The 18,062-nt window shown below is 44.1% G+C and overlaps 1 long non-coding RNA gene across 1 annotated transcript; it reads right to left on the reverse strand.

The window, feature by feature from the left end:
- Nucleotides 1–163: 163 nt before the first annotated feature.
- Nucleotides 164–14,762, reverse strand: LOC309534685. The gene is made up of 3 exons (XR_014220838.1): nucleotides 14,726–14,762; nucleotides 4,358–4,466; nucleotides 164–180 (listed from the first exon to the last, which is right to left on the reverse strand). It is a non-coding gene; the product is annotated as an uncharacterized lncRNA (long non-coding RNA).
- Between the last annotated feature and the right edge of the window lie 3,300 nt (nucleotides 14,763–18,062).

Below are 18,062 nucleotides of genomic sequence, written 5' to 3' on the forward strand. Positions count from 1 at the left end.
TTTGCTATTTGACCAGTTCAGAAGAAAAAATCAGAGCAAATTCAATACAATTTAAGAGACTCACAATAAGAACAACAATAATTGTTCTGGAGGGATACGGCTTTTTACATTGCACAAAATGAGTCTTTCTTCAGCCTTTTACCTTTGCTCTTCTTCTTCCATTTGCTTTTTCATTATATCCTTGAAACAAGCGGATTGGGAACCAAAGGAAGAAAAAGGTGTGGGAAACTAAAATTAACAGCTTAAAATGGTTTTTTTGCATTGGATGTAAGTTTAGAAATTTCAGCATCTTCTTGTTGAAAGATCTAGGGACTTGAACTCCAGGCCTTTGTATCTGTGCATTTGTTTCAAAGACCCACAAGGAAATTCTTATTATCCCCAGTGTTCCTTATTTAGAGACACTGGGGCACTTTAAGTACTTTTTTGAGAGTTAGAGAAGTTGGGATGATTATGATATTGTGTATGTTTTTTTTGGGGGGGGGGGTTGCCTTCTAATTAAGACATTGAACTTGGAACGCTCCTTGTCATGTAAAGAATATACCCACCATGATATTATATGTGCACGGGGCAGACATTTGTGGCCAACTGTCCTGTCACATCTAGTCTGACTACCAGCCAGTGGGCTTTGGTCATCTGGTGTGCCTCATGAACAGGTGTTTAACTTGAAGGTGTCTCTAATAACCTGTAAGACGAGGCTTCCTACAGTTTTTCCAAGTCCACAAAGAAACAGGTAGAGAAGTGTTGATATAGAAATCGGGCTTAAATCTGTATCAGAAACTAAGGGGTTTAGATCTGGGTTCTCAGACCCCAGTTGAGACAGCCAAAAATTAGAGGCCCACGAGTCACAAAATGGGGCTGCTGGAGCAGAGCCAGTCACAAAATGGCACAGGTGGGGACAGAGTTTGGTTTTATCAACTGGCAATTACTGACATCACTGTTTGTTGGTGTTTAATCCATCTTTCCAGGCTTCTAAATTCTTTGCCGCAGCATTTCCCTTGTGGCAAGGAGTTCCACAGCTTGGTTTTCCTCATGCTAATACAGAAATTTGCTCAGGAGCTATTGTGACTCTGCCTCCCCATTTAGGAAGAATTTGCTGATCCTAGAGGCTCCAAGTGGAGAATGTTCTTTTTTCATATTTTCCCCACCCCACCTCCACATGCATCTCAAAGTATTACTACCTGTCTCTTGTATTTTCTTCATATTTCACATTCAACGTGTATCTTATTCCCCCCTGCCCGCGCCTGTCCCCACTTGCCACAAACTGCATATTGTCCCGATGGACAGGACAACATTGCATGGGCCAAACAGTCATGCAGGCAAAATGGAGAGACTTAGCACCAAAGGTCTGAGCTTCCCACCATTGTCCTGTAGCAAAGATTCTTATTTTCTCTAATGGGTTTTGTTGTTTCTTCTTTGGCATGTACTGAGATTCCGGTAACACAGCAGAGCAGGCACATGAGTAGAAAATAATGTAACAGTGGCATTCCCTTGGTCCATTTAGCAATATACCCCCCCCATCTTTACTAGAAGGTTAAACACCAACCCCTTGCTGATCATCTTTTTCTTCTTTCTGCTCCCCTATCTCCCAAAGGGGGGGGGCAGTACTCTCTTCCCTGCACCCTCTTGCTCTGTCTGAGAGCTGATGCAGTTAATTGGAACTTCTTGAAAGTCTGCATTAACACAGAATGAGCCAAGGAGACATCTTGGCAGCAAAATATCATTATCAGTTTTGAGTTCCAGCCCCAAATCCTCTTGCGGTCAAAACACAATTCTTTTAACTAAACAATTAAGGATTTGTGCAAGTGTTTCTGCCATGAGTTATCAAGGATGGGGAGGAGCCTCGCCTTGGCAGTGTCAGGAGATGTTAACAATCGACATTGCGGCATGGCAACAGTTAGGAGTGTGAAAATTGCAGGGGCAGGGAAAAGTTACCAGGAAGTTCTCCTGCACAATCACCTTTTGAAGTGGAAGGGAGCTGCACATCCACTCTTTGCATGGGGACTTGCACGAAAAAAATTCCTGGTGGATTGCATCCAGACAGGAAAAAGTCGTTGGAAGAGGTCACAGGAACATTTTGGAGGATGACCTAATACCAGATGTTTCACCAAGGGGTAGCAGGAATGACCCTCAAATATTTTCTGCCCCTTAAATAATGGAATTAGGCTGATTGCAAAGTATTAGACAATTGAAGCAGTGTCACACAGGAAACTAAAGGGCACCTTAGAACATCACTCACTTGCTATTTGTGCCATGTATGATTCTTAAAGCAGGATGGAAGGCAGGAGAGGAACTGAACGGTCATTACTGCAAATGTAGGTTTTACATTCCAGTTACAAACTTTTCGCTATTTAAGCAAAAGCCAATTTAAGCCTCACATCTGAAAATGCCCTTAGTATGAATTTAAATTTTGGTCTACAGGAGAAAATCTCAATTGTCCTCGTGACCCTCCCTAAACCTAAATCACCGAAGACAAAAATTATGTGATGTAGTTAAGACCAAGCGAAACTGATGAATCTACTGGCAGTACTGGCTTATCCCAAACAGAGACAGAGGCAAATCACTGGGAAAGGAAGGGTCATGCTACCTTCCGTTTTGCTTCTGATCCCCAAAGGATTAAACAAAAATGTGCAATAAGAAATGCAACCATACTTGGCATTGATAAAGCATAGACACACCATACTATTTTAAACAGATGTCTCCCAAATACTCCTAAGAAGGGGCAGCTTGTTAAGGGTTGACCCACCTGCTCACCTGCACAGGGGGGAGCCTGTCTGGTGGACAAGGCCCTTGGAGGGCAGAGAAAAGCAGTGGGCTGGGCCATACTAGGGTCGCCTGCATGGGGGTGCCTGGTTTGCACCACATAAAAATTGTTCATCTGGGGCCACAGGCCCTCTGACACTGCCCCCCATGCTATGCCCCTGACTACACCTCTTGCTGATCCACACGTTCTGTAAAAGTGTGTTTTCTGTAGATACTCAACTGCTGCCCACTATAATTTCCCAAAATTCAAAAGGCACCTCAGAACAGAGGTTTCAAGGAAAAGCAAAATGGCAGCCGCTCTGATGGTCTTCTCAAAAGAATTTCTCCTCACCTGCTTTGTCCATTCATTTGATCCCCAGCCTCATATTTGAAATTGATGGGTCTCAGAGACAGTAGCTTTGTCCAAAACTTCCACTGAATCTGTGGCTGACCTGAGATGTGACCTGCTGGTTGGACTGTATAATGCAGATTTTACTGACCCTGGCCCCTAAAAGGGCACATGAATTTGTTTGCAGGTTCCCTGGTCCTGGAGCCATCATCCTTAGCTCCACTTCAGAGGCTTGAGCATTTAGCGTTACAATTACCCTAGCTCAATCCCCAAGATGAGGGCAGACCCACATCTATCCTTCTGACAGCTGCAAAGAAGCTTGTCATAAGTTTATAGATTAAAATATAGCCGGAACACACATATATTTCTGGTTTTCAACGAATACGCCGCCGCACCCTCTGAAATATTGTCTGTAACCTAATGACAGCCAGGTAGAGCATTACAGTCTGTGTAAGCCTTGTGAAAATGGAACAAGGGCAGGCAGTTTGCAGCAGGGAAGATCTGAAGAGTTATCTGGAGGAAGAGAGAGAGAGAGAGAGAGAGAGAGAGAGAGAGAGAGAGAGATGGTGCTTTTAATTGTCATGGGGCAGGAGAAGGGGGGGAGAGATTTTAAAGAGATGCAGAAATATTCCATGGTAATAAAATATCCCCTTTTCAGTGTCAAAGTTAATGTTCCAGGCCTCAGGTGAAATCGGCTTCTTATCAGAGAGTGGTTTCCCCTTGAGAGGCAGGCAGCGCCATTGCTGAGTGCTGCCACCTCCCCATCACACTGTGAGGAGAGGCGGCTCCACACTCCATTTCTGAGAGGCCGATTATTCAGAAAGGCAAAGTGGTAGGGTATGAAGTGAGGGGAAGAGCCAGTTCGTGTAAATAATACGAATGAGAACAATGTCATTGGCACAGCCTGAGCTGAGCTAGCTAGCTGCTGTTCTCTTTCTCCCTGTCAGGGGCCTCTATGTTTGAGGGGCCCTGGGCAAAGCATCCTCTAGTAAGTGGCATCCTCTGTCAGTGGGCCCTGCTGTTTCTAGCCAACATTCTAATTTCCCACAATGCCCCAGTGCTGGCATTTGTTGGTAAGGGAAGAGCAGCAGTTTTGGTTTTTTTCCTTCACCCGTCATGTATTTTTTACATATTTGTTTCCTGCCTTCCTGTCAAAGAAACTGGGTGTGGCTGATATAGGGGTGTCTCTCAACTTCCTGGATATATAGGTTTTAGCCCTGAAATAGAAGCCTCTTTCAGGTGCTACAGATAAAGGTAAGGTTAGATTACCACTTGAGGGAACCAATGGGAACAAGCACATTAACTCCTCCCTCATGTTGCCATTCTTGTCTCTCTCCAGCTCATGGTTGGTGACTGTGCAGGGGGAAGCCACCTGTACCTGTGGAAGGAGAAATCACAAGGTTGCCCTTTACAATTTGGAACGGACAAGAATGATTATGAGGCAGGGTGAGCTACTTTGCTTGGCTCTGATGCTTCCCACAATGCATGGTAACTTAACCTTTACGAGCCACACCTGAAGAAGTCTATAGTGACTTGCTGAAGACCACACAGTAGGTTTCAGGCATGAGCAGGAACTTCAACTTGGATTTCTTACAAACCCTACAAGTTCTGCAGTTGTGCCACACTGGCTCTATACTTACATGTAATATCATCCAATGTTTCCCATCCAATCCAGCGGAGAAGTAAGTGGGTTACACTTCTTTTTCAGCATGAGCGTGCCTGTGCGCTGATGCACAGACAACTTCCTCTCTTGCTCCTTCTCATCCCAAGCAGCCCGGAGTCCAACTTAGGGAAAGTTGGACAGGCTGAGCTACTTCTAGATGCATGAATGGTGCTAGCAATGTGAAAGGAAGCGTGTGAACCTAGATTTTTGAGCATGTGAACTCTTTGTGCTTGGGCATTGCTTCTTCTAACTGCTGACCACTCCTTCCATGTGTAAAGTGAGAACTATGCCACAGCATCCCTTTCCTAACTGCAAGCGGGTGTTGTAGCATGAGTCTGGAGCTTACACACTGCTTTGCAGTTGTGACATAGGATAGCTGCCTCAGAAATACTGTTACCAAATATGAATTTACCTAGCAGAGGTAGCACATCTTTGGTACCACTGAAGAAAACCAGGAGAACTACTACTACTACAACTGTTGTTGTTGTTGTTGTTGTTGTTGTTGTTGTTGTTGTTGTTGTTGTTGTTATTTCTGTACTGCCCTTCATCTGAGGATCATAGGGTGGTTTACAATATAAAACACAAAAATACACACCATAGTAACAATAGTTAGTTATAGTAACTATAACATGATTAAAGTACTATGTGGTGTTCTCCTATTGAAGGTACAGATATGACCAAGCAATATATTAATTGATAGCAGTTGTACATTGACAGGTGTTATTCCACTGGTAGTAAAGAAACAGCTACATTTATAAATACCCCTGGTGTCATGTTCCCTTTCCCACAAAGGAGTAGGCCCACAATCAATGATTTTCATTATCTTAAGTGCTGCTCTTATCAGGTAGAGTTGTAGCTCTTATGATTTACTCTTCTGGAAGTGAAACCAATGAAGAAGAAGAAGAAGAAGAAGAATCTGTGATATCATATATCATATTTGGGGCCTTACCCATTGTGATATTTTTGCTGCTAGTAAAAATTTTAAAAAGGTAAAGGACCCCTAGATGGTTAAGTGCATAGTTGTCAAAGGGCAACTATGGGGTTGCGGTGCTCATCTCGCTTTCAGGCCGAGGGAGCCAGCATTTGTCCACAGACAGCTTTCTGGGTCACACAGCCAGCATGACTAAACCACTTCTGGTGCAATGGGACAAGGTGACGGAAACAAGAGCGCACAGAAACACTGTTTACCTTCCCGCCACAGCGGTACCTATTTATCTACTTGTACTGGTGTGCTTTTGAACTGCTAAGTTGACAGGAACTGGGACAGAGCAATGGGATCTCACCCCGTCGCAGGGATTCAAACCACCAACCTTCTGATCGGCAAGCCCAAGAGGCTCAGAGCTTCTTTCCGTATTCTGAAATTAATGCTAGAGAAAAACATAACATTTTATATTTCTCTAATTCTAGAGCAAACATTTGGTTGTAGAGACTAGATCCTGTACAATGCCTCTGAACATAGGCCAAGTGCCTTTCCTTCACCACTTAATAGGCACAACCAGTGCCCTTGCAGTTAGAATCAGGGCTTCAAGGGAAATGATGTTCAAATAAACATCAACCCAACACCTCTCACTTACTCCATGAAACTATTTTATATGCGGTTGAAACTTGTTTGTTGTTAAAGTGATCATTTATTATTATTTGTTTATACAAGTACTCACAATATATACGTTGTGCATGATGTATAATATGAGAACATTCTTAGCTGACAAGATCAGGGGTTGACAAATTTTTTTAGCTGTGGGCCGGTCCACTGTCCCTCAGACCTTGTGGCGGGCCAGAGAAGCGTCACCGGGAGGAGGGGAGCTGGAAGAAGAGGCGAGAGGGGCAAGTAGTCCTCCTCCCCACCCCCCAGCCCCAGCCGCTGCGCTTACCTTCCCTGGGGCTGCCACCACCACCACTGCTGCTGCTGTTTCTTCTCATGGCCTACAAGAGCACCAGGGTAGTGGCGGTGGCGGTGGGAAGATGAGAGGCACGAAAGGCTCTGGAGAGGGTCTGCTTAAAATGGCGCTCAGCCAGCTCAGCCCAGCCCCCTTCCTCCTGTAGGCAGGGCAGGGAGAAGCCAGGAGGAGGGAGGGAGGAGGCACTGCTGTGATGTGTGTGTGGGAGGGGGGGGAAGGAATGGCACAGGAAAAAATGGTGCAGCCCAAATGAACAAAATCCCCACGTTGATCCACAGACAGTCCGCGGGCCAGAGCCTGAAGGCAATTGGGCCTGATCTGGCCCGTGGACCTTAGTTTGCCAACTTCTGGTCAAAATCATAAAAAGCAGCAGGCTATCTCCAGTATACATGTCTCAGGCCAAAAGGAATACTCTTAGATGGCAAGCTGGGGGGGGGGTCTATTTACATTTTATGTGCTGCTGCAGAGCCTAATGATTTCAGGTATAACGACAGTTTTAATGTGTTTATATCTGAAAGAACAAAACTGGCTAGCCAATCTGACTTGGAAAACTATTGGCCACTAAACTGTCTCTTTCAGCAAACTTATCTCCAAGGCACCTCCCTTATTTAATCCCACAGTCCTCTAAAATGTATTGCTTCAAAAGAATTGACTTCTACCAATAGGTTGTCTCCTTTTCTGGCAATCTGTCAAGGGTCTTTTAAAGAGCCTCTCACCGTTTCCATTCTAACTATGTGACCTGCCCAGTGAATTTGCCAAGATGTTAGAATGCTGAAGGTAATTGACCAGTAAGATGTCAAAGCAAAGTTTGGATAAATTTTGATAAATTTCATACAAGAATCCAAACTGTCAAGGGCTCTTTTGAAGTGAACCTCTGAACCTGTTGAGGCCTTTCACATGATGAACATGAAAAGCTAGTACTCCCCCCCCCACCCCCACCGCCAGGGCCTGCAGAGCAGCTGACTGTATTGCGAATGGATGCAAGAGTTCAGCTTAAATATACCAAAGGTCAGCTTTCAGTTCATAATGCAAGTTCAGGATTTTAAGGAGACAGGTTATGGCTTGTAGCAGACTATAAGTGGCTATAAGTCACAGAGGACAATTCCCTGCTACTCCATGCAAATATCACGCCATTTAGAAAACAAAACCGTCCTAATAGAAGCCCTAATTGTCTGTCCTAATAGAAGTCCTTTCTGTTGCTGCCCCACCTGCCACTGATGCCAGAAAAACAAGGATAAGCTGCTATGGAACCCAGAAGCCACAGTTTCATGATCCCATTAAGTAAAGCTTTGTTGGGGGGAACCTTCTTTTTTTGCCTCAGGTGGAGAAATGCTGCCCCCGGGTTCAGGGCCAGAATTAGATGAAGAGAGGCCCTAGGCTACTCCACTTGTGAGGCCCCTCTCCATCCTCCACCCTTACAATTAGAAGAAAATAAAAGAGTTACTAACAACAGCTGTATCTGCAATGACTGTTTTAGCAAACTCTTCAGCTTACCTTTTGGTTTACCCTTTGTGGCCCTTTCAGATCTGTGTTCTATACACAACTATGGGCTTGGGCAAATGCCTTGTCAATCCCAGCAGGTATATAAGAGGACGACCTGGCCTGGGCAGGCCACAGGCCTGGGCATGCTGGGTCGTCCTCTTATATACCTGTTATGATTGACTAGTCATCTGACCATCACCTGAATCTCATAGCTCTCCTGTAGCTGCCTCTGATTAGTTATCATTTAACTCTTGGGGGAAATAATTAGCATCACATGTCATGTGCATGGAAGTTGCCGAACCAATTAACCAACTAGAAGGATTACTGTTAATAGCACCAGTTTTCCTATAACTTGATATTGCTGGATAGTTTTGATGAACTGCAAAAGCATTTTTAGTTTGCTTTCTGTTGCCACCCTGGAACTTTTCTTTATTAGTGACACTTTGATTTGTACGATTCCTTGCAAATGAATGAAAACAACTTTTCTGCTTGTATATGTTGATAAGATAATTTTGGTTACTGAGAACAAACAAGATTGTACAAAAACAAGATTGGGTCAGGCCTGGCCAGGACAAAGACATCCTAACTGTGACAAAGGTGACCTGTGTGCTTGCTTGCTTGATTAACAGCTGTTGGGAACTTCAAGGTTCCTGCTCTCCCTTCTTATGGTCTTTGTACTGGACCTGGAGACTGCAATAGAGAGCATTCCATGTCAAGAAGGAGGGCAAGTGGGCACTCTATCAAATGACAGGGCAGGAGTTACACGGAGCAGGGCCTTTTCACTGGTGGTGCCCATTGTAAACCTTGCTCTTCCCAGACCTGCTCTCTTTTGGCCTATATTTTTGAGCTTTATAATTTAGGAAGACTTTGGAAGAACTGGTTGACAAGTCTTATCAGTTGCTGACATATGAGCGGATTTTATTTGCTGCTATTCTGTGCTTCTGGTGCACCAGAGTTTACACCAGCGTAATAGAGTTGGCCAGGATGCCAGAAGGGATACAGTTTACGAGCTTTCTCCATTATCTGCACAGCAGGGAGTGTTCAGTCAACGGTGCAAAGGCTGAGCTAAAGCATTCCCTGCTGGTTACCTGCTTCCAGCAATAAGGGTCGCTATTTGGTAGTACCCAATTGGTTAGCTGTCAGATTCTAGAGCTCCCTATTGGTGGCTCTTAGGTAATTCACAAAATACAGAGTCCATTCATAAAACACACTGTTCATTCATAAAGGAGTAACATAAATCTCCATTGCTACATATTGGGTATATATTTCAGTGGTTGAACGTACAAATTTATGGCCATGCTGTAGTGTATTGCTTATGCAACTGTAAATAAAAGGTGTCTGGGGTCATTGTCTCAGGGTTTGGGGGGGGGAGAGGTGACAAAGCTGATTTCCAGTAAGTGGACTGTTTCCAAAACAGTCCTTGAGTCTCTACTCTGAATGGTGATACCAGGGACCTAGAAGGTTCAGGGCTTGTCAGTCCAACCCCTGCACAGTCTCATCAGGGCTGACCTTAAGGCAATTGGAGCAATTGGGCCAAATTGGGTCCAGCGGGCCGCTCCTAAGGGGGTCCCTGCACAAGGGCAATCTAGATGGATTTTATTTATATCTATAAGATTTTGCAAACCTTGGCTGTGAACCCTACAAAAAAAAAAATCAAGTTGCGCCCCACTGCTTCAAATTGGGCCCCGCTGGCTAGCCCTGGGTCTAATAGTTGCTGGGCCTAAGTTGCCCTGCCCTGCCCTCACATGAAGTCTTGGGTTTGCAATTTTGGGAGAGGGGAGACTGCCTGCTGGGGAGCGGGAGAGCTGGTGAGGCCCCCTAGATTTAGAGGCCCTAGGCTTCAGCCTACTTAGCCTATACATAAATCCGGCACTACCTGGGTTGCTTGTTCAGAGCATGCTCCTTGTTTCCTCATTTCTGTTCTAAATTTCCTTTGTCCACAAAATTCCACATGAACATGACATGAAAATGCCAAGGTTTGATTACTGCAGCGCCAGCACTTCTTGTCACAGAGCTCTTCAACTTTAGATAAGATATCACCTAAATTAAAATGCAGAGCTTTTGCCCCATTAATGAAAATTTGTGTTTATTTTTGAACTATGCCAGTGAGGCTGACCAGCAAGCTATGCCTGCTGTAATTCCCTGTACTACACAACTGTTAAAGGTGCAGGAGCCCTGCCCTCTTTTGTGTTAGGCCACCCTAATGCCGATGTAAGACATATTCAGGGCCCTTCCAGCTCTACAATTCTATCATCCTATAGAGAGGGCCTAGGAGTTCTGTCCCCCACTCAGTTAACTAGAACCAGTTGCTGTAAAAGCCTGGAGGCTGTAAGACTTCGTACAAAGTAGATTTGTACTCTGCTATTCAAGTGGTACCTTGTCCCACCCTACTTTCTCCCCTCTGAGGGAGGGCACAATCTGAGTCCTTTTTGCTAGGATGATCAGGTGAATAGAGGGAGACAGGGCCAGCTCCAGATTTGAGCAGACAGTGGGCAGAGTGACCTCTGGTGGGTCCCCTCCTCAGTTACATCCCTGCCAGCTTTCTTGCAGGCAACAGGACCTTACAATCTGCATTGTTCTTGAGCAGCACTGGGTTCCTGAGCTGAGTTTAGCTGCCAGTTCATCACAATGGCCCAAGGTGTTACTACATCACTGACATTTTGGGAAATATGGCAGTTAGACCCAGGTATTTCACGTCGCTCAGAAAAGCCGGTTGGAATTTTTAACAAGGCTGTCCAAGGTTGGCACCTGCAGTGTGTGTTGCCCTGGCAGCAGGTAAGAGATGTCAGGTGCCCGTGTTTGCCCTGGAGTGAGTGAAGGGGCCTTTAAAACAATAGGGCAATCGTATAGTCTCTCTCCATTTGTGAGCTCATCAGCTCATTGGGTGTTGAGAACTAGCAACCTAAAGGTGTTTCAACTCCAAAATAGCACATGGAAAGTGGGTCTGACCCATAATCAGAAACATTATGCTAAAACTGTGGGGGTCTAGCATAAATCAATGTAAAATTGCAAATTTACTCAGCCTGAAATCCTATACACACTAACCACAGAACTCAGTGGTGCTTCTTTCTCATAAGATTGCATGAATTTAATTCAAGGGAGGGGTAGATGTATCTGTTCAGAGCTGCACACTTCCTTACCCAACTTTGTGGGTTGTTAGTAAATCGGAATGCAGCTCCCAGACCATGCAGATCATTCATTTAAGCCAGCTTTACTCAATGCAGATCAATGTTGTTTACACAATAGGGGTACCTAAAGGTTGCTGGTCTCTGCTTGATGGGTGTGACTTCTTTTCTCCCTGCATCTCAGCCACTCTGTTCTTGTGAAACTTCTCTGCACCACAGAGCTTTTCAAGGCGCAGAAGCCCATTCTGGCTCAGGGGCAGGAGGAGCAGGGTCAAAGCAGCCCTCCCGTAAGGCCATGGTTCTAAGTCCTGCATGCAGGACTGACTCAAAGGAGGGAGATGGTGTGACCCTTTTTGTGCAGAACAGGGCTCACGGTAGGGCAGCAGGATCAGGGAATAAGTCTGAGATCAGTAGCTAAGTAATCACCAAGGTTGTTCGGAATTATTCCAAATATTAACATAACAAAGAATATTAACATACAGAGTAACTTCTTTTTAATACCACAAAAGCTCATTTTTTGCTGCTTCCTTGTTTGGGGGAGGGGGAGAAACTCTATTGGACTTGATCCTCTTCTAACCCTCATGCAAATTGCAACTAATTTATCCGAGTGTGATTCTCCTGAGGAAAATCAGAAGCAGCTCTGGGGCACCCCAGTAGGTCCCTCTGCAGCTTCACTCCTGTGGAAACTAGTGACTTGATGAGAGACGTGTGGTATCAGATCCTTCCATCTTTGAATATATATATTGGAGAGATACTCTGCCAGAGTGCCTGATCCACGTGGCCAAGATGAAACCAGCAGGTTACGGCAGCTACTTTGAATTGTCCAGTGTCTTGTTTCAGGACAGAAAACCATGCAGATACAGTATATCCTCAAATTTATTGTGGCATGTTTTTGTGCAATCTGCAAAAATTTGCGTTTGATAAAGATCCAATGTTTATCTGAAGTGGCCCTCAGATGCAAGTCAATGGAATCATCTTGATACGCCTGCAAGGAAGGTCCAGGACAGACGTGTGTGTGTGTGTGTGTGTGTGTGTGTGTGTACACAACTCTAATGTTCCTAAGCTTCTGTATTACCCTCTGGGTTTATTTGTGTAAATCTCCTCCTGTCTGCAGCTGTCATTCTTGTTTTGCATACTCATTTCCATGGACTTTAACATAAGCATATCTTCATCTGGGGAAAGCAATCCTTTAAACCTCCTTAGGTTATAGTCTTTAATTTCATACCGTGGCACCTCAGAGATACAAGCCAAGGATGAAAGCATTAATCAGTGCAATTAATAAATAAATTCATTATCCACAGATGAAAGATGTTCACTTTCCATTGGCGCTCTGGCCTGTGAAAGGGCATTCATTTTGGTGGCCGCTGTTGTAAATAATCTTTGTATGTTTCTTGATTGCCACTGTGTGTTTAAGCTGATCTTCCAAACAACAAATGATTTTCTGCAATATTTTGCTGAGGAAAACGGCTATCTTAATTAAATATCCTCAAAATACCACTTGGAGTGAGATTATGCAATGCTTATTTTAATTGGTAAATTGATTGATTCATCAGTGGGGGGGAAAAGCCCCAAGGCAATTAATTGACAGGCTATGCTGCTGCTTCAGCTAATGCTCACAAATGGAGGAGTGAGCCACCATAGCTTTGTGTGGCAGAGCTAGCCCTCCCTGCCATACCTCCCAACAGAATTGCTGTTCAAATCATGTATGTCCCTTTGCATTAGTGTGGTTGCTAAGGATCTAGAGGGAAGAGTGGGCTGTTCCAGGGGACCTTTGTGTACTATGCAAAGGACTTTTGGCTGCACCCCCCCTGTCCCCACCCCCTGCAAAAGTCTCTTGTATCACATGCTGCACGTCACGAGGGCTTGTATGGCTGTTGTGTGATGAGCTAGTGCAGAGTGAAATTTGGGTCCTACACAGCACCCAATGAGTTATCTTTGTATGCTACTGTTGGGAACCCCTACAGAGGATTTTGTTGTTGTTTCAGTATAGCAGTGCTACTAAAAAGTTAACAGAACCCAATAATTAAGACAGTCTAACATCTGTGCTCAAGAAGGTTGTGGATGCTGCACTATTGCTCTTCCAGATATTCAGATATGATATCTGATCTTCCTTGCAGCTCTTTGGACTAGGGAAAGATGAATCTGTCCATATTTTAAATTCAGCTTGCCACATTTCCACATAAACTTACATTTTTTGAATAATAATAAAAAGATCCTCATGACAATTCATTGGCCGTTTAGTGAGTATTTCTTCTAACACACGCAGCAATTTCCCTTTATATAATGCATTTTTGTATGCAATTTTCATGAATTAATGCATTTTTATGCATACTATTCCCTGATATAAACTTTTTTTTGGTTGGAAGATCTGCACCACAAAATTCAGAAAAGTGTAAAGATCCGTTTTCAAAAAGAAATTGTATTTGATTTGTGGCCCAAACAAAACAATGTATAGGATAACAGCAATGCACAGCATAAAGTGACATATAGTTAAGAGCATTGGTTATATCTCTATTTTAATGTAAAGCATTTGTTCCTTACTTATGACTGGAATTCTCCTGTTTTGTTTAGTGTCATCTTACACAGTCATTCCACAGGAGGCTGTGTGTGGCTAGTAATTGCCAGTTACATTCCTTTTGTGCTACACATTTAATAAAGAGATACCATGTCACTTGAAACTTTTCTTTTGTCTTTACACCCCCCCCCCGTCTTTTACCTTTCGGGTCAGTTCTTTCATCCATACAATTGTCGAAGTTTGCTGGTACCGTTCAGAGAGCAAGTTATCTGCTAAATCTTTCCACCTTTTAGCTATTGTCAGGTATGCTGCTGATAGCAACAATTTTAGTAAGTCCTCGGCAAAGATTGATCCAAGAAATGTGAATTAGGTTGGTATGTATTAGAATGTGAACTGAGCGAAATTCCTCCCTCATCCTTCCCTTGACCCCACAGTGAGTTGTGCCTCACTTGCCCAGGCAATTTCAGTGGGATTGAACCCACCGCTTTCCTTTCTATACTGCTTCTCAGAACTGTACATCTGCCCCCAGAAATCAAGCCCCACATCCCTTTAAAAAACCCAACAACAACACTTCTAGGAGAGTATTAAGGATGTGAGGGGTAAATTCAGAATAGCAACCTTTTTGAGAGTTTCAGATCATCTATGATGCTGGAGCTGTTTTATAGCTCTGAAGGTCTACGGTACCTTTCTGCCTTCTAAACAAACAAACAAAACAAAATAACTAGCCTGGCTTGTTGAGGCTCCAGTGTTTTCTGAGCAGTCATACTTTGCCACCTGTTGCTATGGAGAAGTCTCTTTATCATAAACACTGGATAAACAGCTGCTGCCAGAGAGCCCCTTTCTTCCTTCTCTGGGTTTATTTGGAGAAAGTCAATAAGGAAAAATAAACATTCCATGTTCTTGTGTCTATAGATCCTTGAAACTCAGATCCTAATGCCACTCTTAAGGCCTTACCAGGCTCCTCAGTTCTGCGCCATTCCAGGAAGCCAGAGCAGCACACGCCTCTTAGCTGTTCTCAGGAAAGCATGTAAAAGAAGAAATGATAATTATGACAAAGTAAGCACCATTTGAACAATACTGTCTCGCCTATTCTCACACCTGTTGGGTGCACAGTAACTTTGGGGGAAGGGAAGCAACACTTGAAAATCCTACATTTAGTTGCACAAATAGCAACTGGTTGTTCTTCTGACCCCACTTTCTTCTTGCTCTTTTATTTTTCTAAAGCATGATCAGCGTTCACAGCACTTTAGCATGAGCAACAAGTTCCTCTCCTGTTCCGAGAGCTCTGCAATGTGACCAATTTTAATTTCAGTTGAGGAGAAGAGAACTAAGGGATTGCAGCTGTAACCCTATGCATGCTTACCTGGGAGTAAGTCCCCTAGAATACAGCAAGACACTTCTGCTTAGGTTTGTGATGCACCCAAAGGGTTAGAAAAGGTAGTGGAAGGGATTTTAAAGAAGGAGGAGGTGGCATCTTGTTGATGTGGTGTGCACGAATTCTATGCGTAACAGGAAGCGAAGGCAAATGGGTGGACTTGTTAAGAGAGGGGAATACTTTTTGCAGAAGCTGAGGATGGCAGAACTGAACAAGCAAAGGTCACAGCCATGGATACAGCAAGCAGTAGAATGGATGGGGCAAGGCTGCATACAGCTTCATTGGGAAGAACAAAGGGTGTGTGCTAGAAGCTATTTTGGCAAGTAAGCAATCAACTCATTGATAATAAACAAATAATGTGGAAGATACCATAAGGATTTGAAATAGGGCATCACACTGAGCAGCAAAAGAGGTGAAGAATTTGGGCAGCAGAGGCTTGAAGGCTGGGGGGGGAGGCTTCATCTGTCAAAGTGAGAAACAACCAGAGCATGAACCAGAATTTTAGTTGAGTCAACAGAAAAAGGGGCCGATTTCCACAGTGTTGCATAGGGAGAAGTGACGTGACTTGTTTTGTGAGAATTTGCTAAGCCATGCCAAAAACTGTGCATGACTGTCGATGCACCTGAGTGGCTGGCCAAGGGCTGGAGGCAACACACAGAGGGATTTCTTGTTGCCACCCACTGCATGGCTGTATGAAAAGGCCCTCTGGTGAGACCAAACTGTGGCAGAGATGGGATTGGGGTGTAAATTATATTCCTGGACTTAGTTGTGAAAAAATATGAGGTTTTAATTGCAGCATTTAATCCAGTCTCTTACAAAACCCAAAGCCAGCTGTGGAATTCAGGAGTACATCTGGCTTCAGATCTCTTTCTGAAAACCACTTGTTTTCCTTGTTCCCACATTACACTGATGGTTTTCATATGTTGCATGACATGGTGTGGTGTCTGAGGGCTTGCTTACATGCTACATTCATGGAACAGATGTCGCACGTAGTACGTTTGTGATTCAAACACTCTATGGGGGTTATTATATTAAAGATTCAGTCAAGAGAAACCACTGATTTTGTTATGTGTGAACAGCTTGAGTTAACTGGTTAGAAACCATGGCATGATATTTATTGCTTTCTCTCTCACTCAGTTTCATGTGCTGCTGTGGAACATAAAAAGTTGGTCAGAACCCAGGCTGAAATGATAAGATGTGCAAGTACTATACACATGGGTCTCCTGATTCACACAGTTATCTTCTATACCATCATATTCAGGCCAGTAGCACTGGTGTGTGAAATAACTGCATGTGCTAGCATCCATTACAATTGCAGTGCTGGTCCTGAACACACAAAAGAGACATTTTGATGGCAGCCATCTTACGGTAGGAAATGTATTAATGGGGCCTGATTGTCCACTAAACATATCAATTAGAATCTGGAATCCTATAGGATGTGAGTTTCTGTTTCCAGCTGTGACAGAAAGAGTTTCAGCACCATCAAGTCTATTTTCTTAATTGCCACAGGGCTCTTTCTTTTATAACTCTGTCATGATTTTGATTCCTCCAATGAAGAGGTAGAAATTAGTTATAACACCACTAATCTAGTTTCAGACATGGTTTCTTTCAAGTGGGATCAGGAAGAGATAAGAAGTCATTTGAGCTCCCCAGAGTCTTGCCTAGACAAAAACTTTGAGCATTTAAGATCCCTCACTTTAGGATAGCTGAGTAAGAAAGTCTCCCATCAGTATTGCAGGTCTGATGAAGTTTTGGACCACAAGATGTTGCTGAACAGTGTCTCCCATCATCCCTCACCATTGACCATACTTGCTAGGGCTGATGGGAGCTGTAACATCTGGAGGTTCAAAATTTATCCACTGCTGAAGTACCGCTACAGCTCCCTTAACCAATCCTCATGGAGAGCCTTGCAAGAGCCATCTCTATTGTGGCCCCCACATTAGTATCCTTATAGCAGCTTGCAAAGAAAACTTTCCATAAGTTGTCTGCCTGTCTTTATTTCCTCCATGGGAGAAGCACAGCTTCCTTAATCAAATCTTTCCCCTCCCACGGACATTTCTCAGAGGTGAGGGAGAGAGGTGCAGCAGACAGGATCCCCCACTGAGATGAGATGTATGGAACAGGAGCTTGGAATTAACATGCACAGGCTGTAATTACACTTTCAGGCTGGTGACACCTCCACAAATGTCTTTTTTCCCCTTCAAAAAAAGCAAGTAAATTGATGGCTTATAGGACGGGGGGGGGGTCAGTTTATTTTTAGCATTTCCTTTATGAGGTGACTGTTTGCACTCTAGGGGATTGGTGGTGGCCCATGGAGAGAAAAACAGACCTTGGGAACAAGGTCTTTTCTTTCTATCTGATGCTGTCTAGAAAAGGGTAGCCCACACTCATTTGTGGCATGTAATCAGTGAGATGCTTGCCATGCCACAGAAATGGAAGGACAGGGTTGGCCCAACCATAGGTAGCCACCTCAGGTCGTGGGTATTGTTAATCACCCTCTAGTCAATTTCGCTGAGTCTTCTCTGTTTCCCTTGAGTCCCCTGCCTATTTCCATCCTTCTGACCTAGTGTCCCTTAGTGGTGAAGTTTGCCATTAGTGGTGATGGTTGTCCTGAGGCCCCTAAACTAATCTGATGCCTTCAGCTACAGTGGAGGATGTCACACAGTCACTGGTATGGAAGGAAGATTCAGCTGCCAGGATGGTGGGCTTCTGTAGATGGCGGTATTTGCGCCATCTTGTTCTGCAACTCAGGAGGCGGACTGTTTGGGCCCTGCCCTGTGGAAGATTGTTTGTGTGGAAGGATGTTTGTGAGGAAGAAACGAGAGCCATGTGTGTATGTGCAGTCACTGTGACAAAGTGTGTGGCAACCATTTTAGAGGCCTGAGCCACAAAACAGTTCAGTGGCCTGAGCTGGCT

The sequence above is a fragment of the Podarcis vaucheri genome (genome assembly GCF_965113315.1).
Source record: "Podarcis vaucheri genome assembly, chromosome: 6".
Taxonomy (NCBI): Eukaryota; Metazoa; Chordata; class Lepidosauria; order Squamata; family Lacertidae; genus Podarcis; species Podarcis vaucheri.